Source organism: Xiphophorus maculatus, chromosome 7 (assembly GCF_002775205.1).
Source record: "Xiphophorus maculatus strain JP 163 A chromosome 7, X_maculatus-5.0-male, whole genome shotgun sequence".
Classification (NCBI taxonomy): domain Eukaryota; kingdom Metazoa; phylum Chordata; class Actinopteri; order Cyprinodontiformes; family Poeciliidae; genus Xiphophorus; species Xiphophorus maculatus.
Window position 1 is genome coordinate 5,301,511 of NC_036449.1, and position 8,572 is coordinate 5,310,082.

The following is an 8,572-nucleotide window of genomic DNA, read 5'->3' on the forward strand; positions in this document are numbered from 1 at the left end:
CCTTTTAGTGGATTTTATACCAGAAAGAGACCCGGGCAGATGTTAGACTTTATGAACCAGTGGTGGTGAGGCAAGTTTTTACGTAAAACACGCTTTCATTTTCAGAAAACAATCCGTCCGCTTCGCCTCTACTGTAAAGAAAATGGCTTCTCACGTCAAACCGCGTCACAAACCGAGCTCTGAGAGTCGTCCCCGTCCCGGTTCCTGTCAGATTAAAGTCACAGTTTATTCCACTCCGTAAAGCCGCCGCTGCCGCGCCCCGCTCCTCTCTGTGGTGCTGAGGACGTCGCCCTGGCGACGCGTTACCAGGAAGCCTGGTGTTTGTGAGCCGAGATGCTGAGCTGCTTAGACCTTAAACGTTCTGCACTGAAGTTTAAAGCCGTACTTATGCTTTACTCGGCCAATTTGACTCTTTATGCATCGCCTCTACGAGAACGCTGCACTTTTATTGCACCGTGTTGCTTTACTAACTACCACATTTAAGCATTTTACTCAAAAAACGTGACGACAGACTGTTAAAGAGACAAATTTTTCTTTACTGCTCGATGCAAAACTTTCCCTATTTTTTAAAATACTTCTACATCTACAGGCATGAATGACGGCAGGTGAATAACACGAGCAGAAGCGTGACAAAGGCAGCTCTCTGTGCTGCTGAGGGGTCGTCAAGGTGACTCCACAGCAAGGGCATCCACAGCTGATCTCTCTCTCTCACACACACACACACACACACACACACACACACACACACACACACACACCAAACACCTCCATCCCTGCTTGCTTTTCAGCTCCTACACAGCAAGAATTTGACAAAAGAAGCTTTGAGACTTGCAGCCCTGCAGGTGCAAAGTGGAGCAGCTGATGATCCAAACCATCCACATCCTTTAATTGTAATCAAAATTATTTTATATATATATATATATATATATATATATATATATATATATATATATATATATATATATATGTACAGACATATTTTAGAAATGGTTGTTCTCTACTGTTTGGTCACTTTTATTTTCGCCTGTGCTCGTGACGTTTTTGCGCCGTTTTATGTCTTAAAAATGATAAGTTTGCACTTTGGAGCAGAAATCAGTTTGCAATTCCTCAGCTGTGAGCGCGTCATTGTTCGGCTCCCCTGCTGCGTGCAGGATAAAGACGGCGGCGTGCGGTCGCTGCTTCCGCGTTTGCATGACATTAAATAAGAAATAAGGTTTCTAATTTGTAACTGGAAGCAAATAAATAAATAAAAATAAAAAAATCTTCGATTCATCCTCACTTTAGGTTTTCTTGGTGCAGAATTAGGCTTTGCTGATGACTCTCCAGTAACAGCAGCGTGTCACCGAGCAGGAGAATAATAATAATAATAATAATAATAATAATAATAATAATAATAATAATAATAATAATAATAATAATAATAAAACACACATAAACAGGTGAAATCACAGCACAGAGAGAGAAAGGGAGAGAGAGGGAGAGAGAAACCCAGGTTCTTACCGGGTCTGATTCCGACAGGAGCTCCGGAACAAGCGGCACGTCAACGCGGTTTAATCCGTGAACGGTGCTGGTGGAGCCGGACGCCGATCCTCCGTGTGCTTCCGTCCTTCCCAGGCGTTCTTCTCAGTGAGGGACACACCGAGCCGCCGCCGCCGCCGCTGCTGCTGCTGCTGATGGTGATGCTGCCGCCGCCTCCGGTGCAGGACCGGGAACCCGAAGGCGCGTCACCGACAGGCGTGCACGACGGTCCGGGGGGTCCGGTTGTCAGTGAACCGGCACCGACCCGTAGAAGCCGGGACCGACTGTCAGCTGGGTTACATGGCGACATAACGCAGCTAATGACTAATTAGACTAGAGACAAAGTACATACACCTTAAATTATTTCACATTTTCAAACTACGTCGTGTTATTGGGACGATATGTAGAAAAACCAAGGCAAACAACTACATAATGATGACGTAGAAGGAAATTTGCGTTTTTTTCCCCTCGCGATTTGTGTGCAAATTTAATCACTCCGGTACCACTAATTAAAATCTATCGAGCTGAAATAATGAATCGGATTAATCGTGATTAACTGATTATTGAAATAATCGTCAGCTAATTTAGCAGTTGAGACAAAACTGTACACAAAATGTGTTTTGCATTATAAATCAAAACCCTCTTTGTCTATCAATATGTTCGACCCAGAACTCCTCAAGTGTCATTTCAGCGTCACCGGGTCCAAATTCTGTAAAATACTCATATTAGGCACCTTTTGCTGTCAAGGTTTTAATTGGGTAATTGAAGTATCGTCAACAGATTAGTCCTACTCTGAACTGATGCTAATTGTAGCAGGAAAAACTTATTTATATATTTATTTAGCTGAGAATGCATCGTTTGCTAGGCTATTGTATTTTAGGGAATAAAATGTTTATTTGCTTACTACCAAAAATATATATTGAATTGTTTGTTTGCATTTTTTTCTTTTTACATAATTTAATACTGTATGAAATAAGATTACGTGGTTAAAAGAAAAAATCTGCAGAGTGTGCCTTTTTTAAAAATCCAATTACTCGATGAATCTTCAGAATAAATCGATAACTAAAATAATCGTTAGCTGGAGCTCTAATAAAATCAGTCAGCTGTCTTAAGTGGTCACCTAATTGTTAAATTGTGTAAACTAGGGGTTTCTTAAAAGTGTGGTGCAGTTTGCTACAAGCCACATAGTGGACATACTGTAGGTATCCTGGTCAAAGGAAAAAAAAAATTGAACCTTCGGGTTCAAAATGGATGTCAGAGAGAGTGCAAGCTCATTCCAGTGGGTTTGGGTTGGATTTACAGGATTCTGGTTTAGGCTTCGGCCACTCAGGAATGTTGGGTTTTTTTCTTCTCAAATGGGTGGTCAGTTTAAAAAATAATAACAACACTCATCCAGACCCAGAACATCTATGCAGGAACACAGGGAATGGTCCAAATACTTTTTTTTTTAACTCAAATCTCACTAATAACACTTTTTGTCTTTATGTTCCCTGCGTTCATTTCTCCTCTGTTGGTTTCTTCTGTGGTGCTGTTTAAATGTCCAGATCTCCTCAGGTCTCTTCTGATTTTATTCCTAAATCCTGTCTTTCACCATTCACAAAGTGCAAAGATTGCTTCTGGAGAGGTCGGTTCAAGTGGACGAGGCCATCTCGTTGTTGTGCGGCCAACGCTCAGTCTACGGTCATGTGAAAGTGTGACATGAACTTGTGTTGGACAAAACCGGCTTCAGCCGAAGAGCCCGGATCCTCTTAAACTTTGGCCCGTCCTGTCGTGGTTGGCGTGGCGATTCGACGTCACCGAAGTGGTCAAAACGTCATCAGCTTAACAGACAATGATTAAATAGCTAATCATTAAAAGAAAATGTCTTAATGTAATAGTAAGACCCAAAGCGCACCAGAAAGTCTAAACTTTACTTTGATTGAGTTGTCATGACATGACCTTCAACAGGTTGTTCATGCAACTGAAGTTTCTTTCATGGTAATTTAAATGAAAAAAAAACTCAGATTAACCCTGGTTTGCTCCTGTTGCTAAGAGCAACTAGGAAACTAAAACTCTGAACACATACAGCTCTAAAGGAAACAGAAATTAGGAAGCCTTGTTTCGGTCCTGCAGGAGGTTTAGACAGAATAAGTCAGATGAACACATTCTCCTTCTGTTGTTAGTGGCAGGTGCTGATGGAGTTGATCAACTCTACAGCAGGGAGCGATGAAGATGGTGCTTAATTCCTGATCAGCAGAGCGCTGTGACCTTCACAGGAAAGATGGGAGGAAGTTTCCGTCCCAGAGGGAGCTGCGGTTCAGGGCAGCACAACCAGAAGGACTTCCTGTTGCGGCACCACAAACTTCCTCTGGGACTAAACCCTGACTAGTAATGCATGGAGCATAGCATCCATCGAACGGTTAACTTTGACCCAGATTGCGTATCGTGTTAGAGCAATAGTTGATAGCATGAAAAGCGTGAAAGTTTAAAAGCACACCACCAACCTGGAGATTTTCAAATCTGAAACGGGTATTTGGTGACCTCTGCTGGTTGTTTGGAGAAAGTACAACTTCCTGTTGACTTTCTGAACCTGGTTTCCTGCGGAAGGCTGCTTGAACGCAACACTGAAGAGCTGAAAGTACAAACTGATCATCTCTAGAAGCCATGTGTCTATGTCCTTCCTAGAATAATCCTGGTATAGATGTACATCTGCACTACAAGCTTCTAGTTTCGGTATTACCCGAGTTTTCCAGAGACGTTTGTAGGCAAGAACAAATTAGAGATCAATAAAAGAAATAAAGTATTTAAGTATATTTAAGATAATCTGTAATCCATTCTTCTATGTGAAAATAGTGGATAACAGAAAAGATAACGTCTCAATGATATGCAGACCAGAGAAACTTGGATAGGTCCCAATGGCACGCCCTATCCTATGGCTGATGAGTGGGTGTCTGACCTGTGGTGACCCCTGGCATTATAACTCTTTCAGGTGAGGTGGAAGTGGCCAGACATCAGGTGCTGACTGGGAAAAACTAGCGTCCAATGTTCCCAGTCTAATAAGAACATCATGTAACATCTTGGACTGGTCACATTTCCCCCACATAGCAGACAGGCCTTGGGTTCTGGTTTCACTTTGATCAAAGTTGGGTTTAGTTACACTTTGGGGGCTTATGTTTTACGTCATACACCACCTGGACATAGACTCCTTCATGAGCATCCACACCACGCATGACTTACTGATGGTCACATTATATGTTGGAGAGTAAATTTGCACTAATTTATTTAAACAGACCAAACCCTGAAGATGGTGTGTCTCATCTTTTTGGGTTGATCTCACAAACCAGGATTGACACGAATTTACAACATGTAAATTAAAAATGTTTCTCAACACAAAACCATGCTTAGAGTTTACCAAAGAATATGCGGAAGAAGCAGATATGATGTATTCTGGCCATTGGCAGAAGTGACCAAGCCCAGATCTACCATCCTGAGAATTGTACATACCGTCTTCCTCCAGTCCCTGAATCAAATGGCTCATCTGGCACTTTTAGCTCATTTGATTCACTGATTGGTATGTAGAAGCAGGGATGCATCTGAATGTCGCAGTTCAGTAGATCTCAAAGACTGGACTTGGTAACCCTTCGATCAAGGCAAATGTCACACTATAATGAGGAAACAATTTCCACAGAGAGGCACGGCAGTAGCAGCGTCATCACATGGGTTATTGTACCCATAGTGCAATCCTGTGGATTGTGCTGAATGCTACAAAATCTTGAAGGAAAACCTCTGGTCAGATTTAAAACTGAGAAGTTGAAATTTCTTCTTGGTTTCTACTCAGTAATGCATATTGTTCATGTGCACAACATTAAAACATGAGTCAGTAGTGAAAAATCTCCAAAAGGTCACGTCCTAGTCAAAGATCACAATTTAGCAAGAATCCCAATATGCGGAATTAGCATGTAGCTGTCAAAACAGTTTTGCTTTAATGATAACAAACAAGAAAAAAATCCAGTGGTTAGATGAAAAGGGCAAAATGACAACATGAGGTTTCCAGCGGTAATTATGGTTTTTTGTTTGTTTTGTAAAATGCCAGTAATTGTTTGCCTTCCTGTTGAACACAGATCTCAGTGGAGGATGGACCCAAGCTAATTTGCGGTTCAGGATTCATGGATTCAGAGCTCCCGCCTCACAGAGCAGCCCCGCCCCCAATCAGCTCCTTCAGACTAGCCAGCAGGAGCTACTTCTGAGTGGAACGCTGGTAAAAAATGTTGTTAAAGGGTTAATAGAGGAGCCATGTTGTGATGACTTCCTGACGACGGAGTTTCAGAAAGAGCAGGAGCTTCTTAAGGAGACAGAGGCCCAATTTCAAGGTGCGAAATTACCAAGTCAAACTTATATATTTGATATATATAGAGAGCTTTTATATAACAACTGAAGGTAACATGATTATGCTATAAAATGCCACTTTCTTCCTGGAAAATGTTTAATACTGGCCTTTTAAAGAGGAAGAGGCAACTTTAGAGAACCGGCTGAAATCAAAACACACGTCCATTTTAGTAAAACATGGAACTTGAGAAATTGTTTTTGGGCCTTCCAAACTGATGGGAAGTGTCAGCTGTCTGCTCCACTGCAAGCTGTTTGTGCAAAGTCACATTCCATGTGCAAACTAAAGAAACTTCCTGCTCGTCACCACATTTACAGCGCTGGGCTTTCCAGCAAATAAACCAGCTAAAAGTCTCCCTCACGCTTCTTTCGATAATGCCGATTTCCAGCCCCAGCAATTTTACTTTTGTTTTTTTTTGCAACTTTTATTCTCTCTGCAACCTTAATTACACTGTTGATGTCGCAGAGACCAAACAACCCCAGGAAGTTCCTACATCCTCCTGGCCTTCAGGTAAGACGGTCGGAGTTCACACGTGAGCTCTGCATACCTCACAGCAGATTTCCTCATTCTGAGCGACTCGGCAGCTCAGGCCGCTGGAGGAGTCGTCAGCTGAGAGAAGCAGACGGCGCTGAGGAGTTTACATGCTTGTTGTTTCCCCCCCCTCCCTTGCATGACGCATTTGATGGTCACTACATCCAGTATTGTGGGAAGTTTTGTTCTTCCCTAAAGCAAAAGCAGCACCGTGAGTTTTATTAACACCGAACTTTACCACAGCCCACCACAAACAGAACACTGGTGACGGATATAAAATAAGAGAAATTGGATATTTTAGAGTCTTCAGATAATATTTACTTAGTGCTGCACAATTTATCATGAATATATTGTCTTTACAAAATGTCGTTGAATTGAGTTGACACAAATTAAAGTGCACAAGATGTTAAAGGTCAGAGAGAGAGCTGGAGGCACGAGAAAGCTGGGAGTGAGGAAGATTTGCCTGAACTGAAGTCTTCATTGAGTTATTTTGTCCTGGGTTAGGGTAAGAATGATGATCTAATACCGAGCAGTCCTAATGTCTTTGTCTGAAGTTAACCCTGTTAGCTGTAGATTAATGACCACCATGTTTGATAAAAACCATGTTAGTGCTCATTAGTTACAGCTCAAAGTACCAGGTTGGAGCTTCTTTTACCTTCAGAACTGCTTTGATTCTTCCCAATATAGAGTCCAAAAGGTCTTGGAAACATTCCTGAGACACTTTGGTCCATATTTACAAGACGACATCATGACATCACCGCTGTTTTGTAATGCTGCACATTCATGATGAGATTCTCCATGCCCTGGATCCCAACGGTGCTCTGTTCAGCTGAAATCAGAAGTTGCACTTTTTAGACTTTGGTTGCAGCAGAACTTTTCTTGTTGCCTTGCCACGCCATCTCAAATCAAGCTGTTTATTCTCTCACTCGCATTTTTGTCCACACAACTGATGCTCACTGGATGTTTGTTTTTTTGGCCGCAGTCAGTGGATTATGTTCTTAAATACTCAGACCAGCACCAGTCTGGCACCAATAACCATGACATGGTTAAAGCGGCTAAAGGCCCTTTTCCACCAGCACCTGCTCAGCGTTGCTTGACTCTTAAGAAGGTTTTCCTCCAGTAACTGTTTTGTGGCACCAGCCACATCTATAGAACCTTCTTTAGCCTCTTCTGCATTGTCGAGTCTCGCTCTGGTCGGTTACTGTCTGGTTTGGTTCTAGCCAAGTTGGACGCGTCTCCGTTGGCAGGGTGTTCCTCACTGAAATGTGGGAACGTGGGCGGGCCGAGAGCACACAGGAGCTACGGTCGACGCTGCACAGACGTCATTTTGCTCGTGTGCCCATGGGCAGCCAGTTTCTCCGAAATCTCTTGGTATATTTGTTCGTTGTGGGTCGCCCCATCGAGTCTACACTGTGCATGCTGTTGCACCAAAATTGATCAAAATATTTGACCGCGGAGTTAGTGATTTTCAGCGGTTTCATGGCAGACTGAAAATAGTGGACGAGAAGTTTTGACTAAAGTAAATCCAAAAGGAAAGGAACCCAAACTGTGTAGAGTTGAGTCAAGTCTAAGCATCCTTCAGAGGTGCTAGTGGAAACGGGCCAATAAATTCCTACTCCTAGAGCCACCTTTGAGGCGCTCCTTCAGACTAGCCAGCAGCAATTAGCAAACACTTGGTGGAGCCGAGCATCAGCTGAGCTCATTGTAGGAGCTACATCTCAGTGAAATTCTGGTAAAGACGTTATTAAAGGGTTAATAGAGGAGCCATGTTGTGATGACTTCCTGAAGGTGGCATTTCAGAAAGAGCAGGAGCTTCTTAAAGAGACAGAGGCCCAATTTCAAGGCGTTAAATTACAAAGTTGAATTCTTTTTTACATCATATGTAGCCTTTTAAAAACAACTGAAGATAACAGTTACTTGATTGTTATAAAATGCATTGTACATGCTGCCCCTTTAAAAGCTGCAGGACCCCAGCCTGCAGTCTAAGATGCGATTTCTATCAGCTAAGTTGAATAAATACTTTAGAGTTCATACATGTGGCATTTACAGTTGCGTCATACATTTTATTTCCCGTACAGCGCAGGTATTAACACGTTAACATTCCTTAGTTGCTTTAAGAAAAAAACTTTAATCCCACAGATCAAGAAAAACAACCTAAAT

General features: G+C 42.3%; 1 protein-coding gene across 2 annotated transcripts in view; it reads right to left on the reverse strand.

Moving 5' to 3' along the window:
• LOC102224519 (ecto-NOX disulfide-thiol exchanger 1) overlaps positions 1 to 1,831 on the reverse strand; it is a 98,441-nt gene extending 96,610 nt beyond the window's left edge. For both annotated transcript variants that reach the window (XM_014473419.2, XM_023336777.1), the window contains exon 1: positions 1,501 to 1,831. The gene's annotated coding sequence lies outside the window, so the exon portion shown is untranslated. The remainder of the gene's footprint in view (positions 1 to 1,500) is intronic.
• Between the last annotated feature and the right edge of the window lie 6,741 nt (positions 1,832 to 8,572).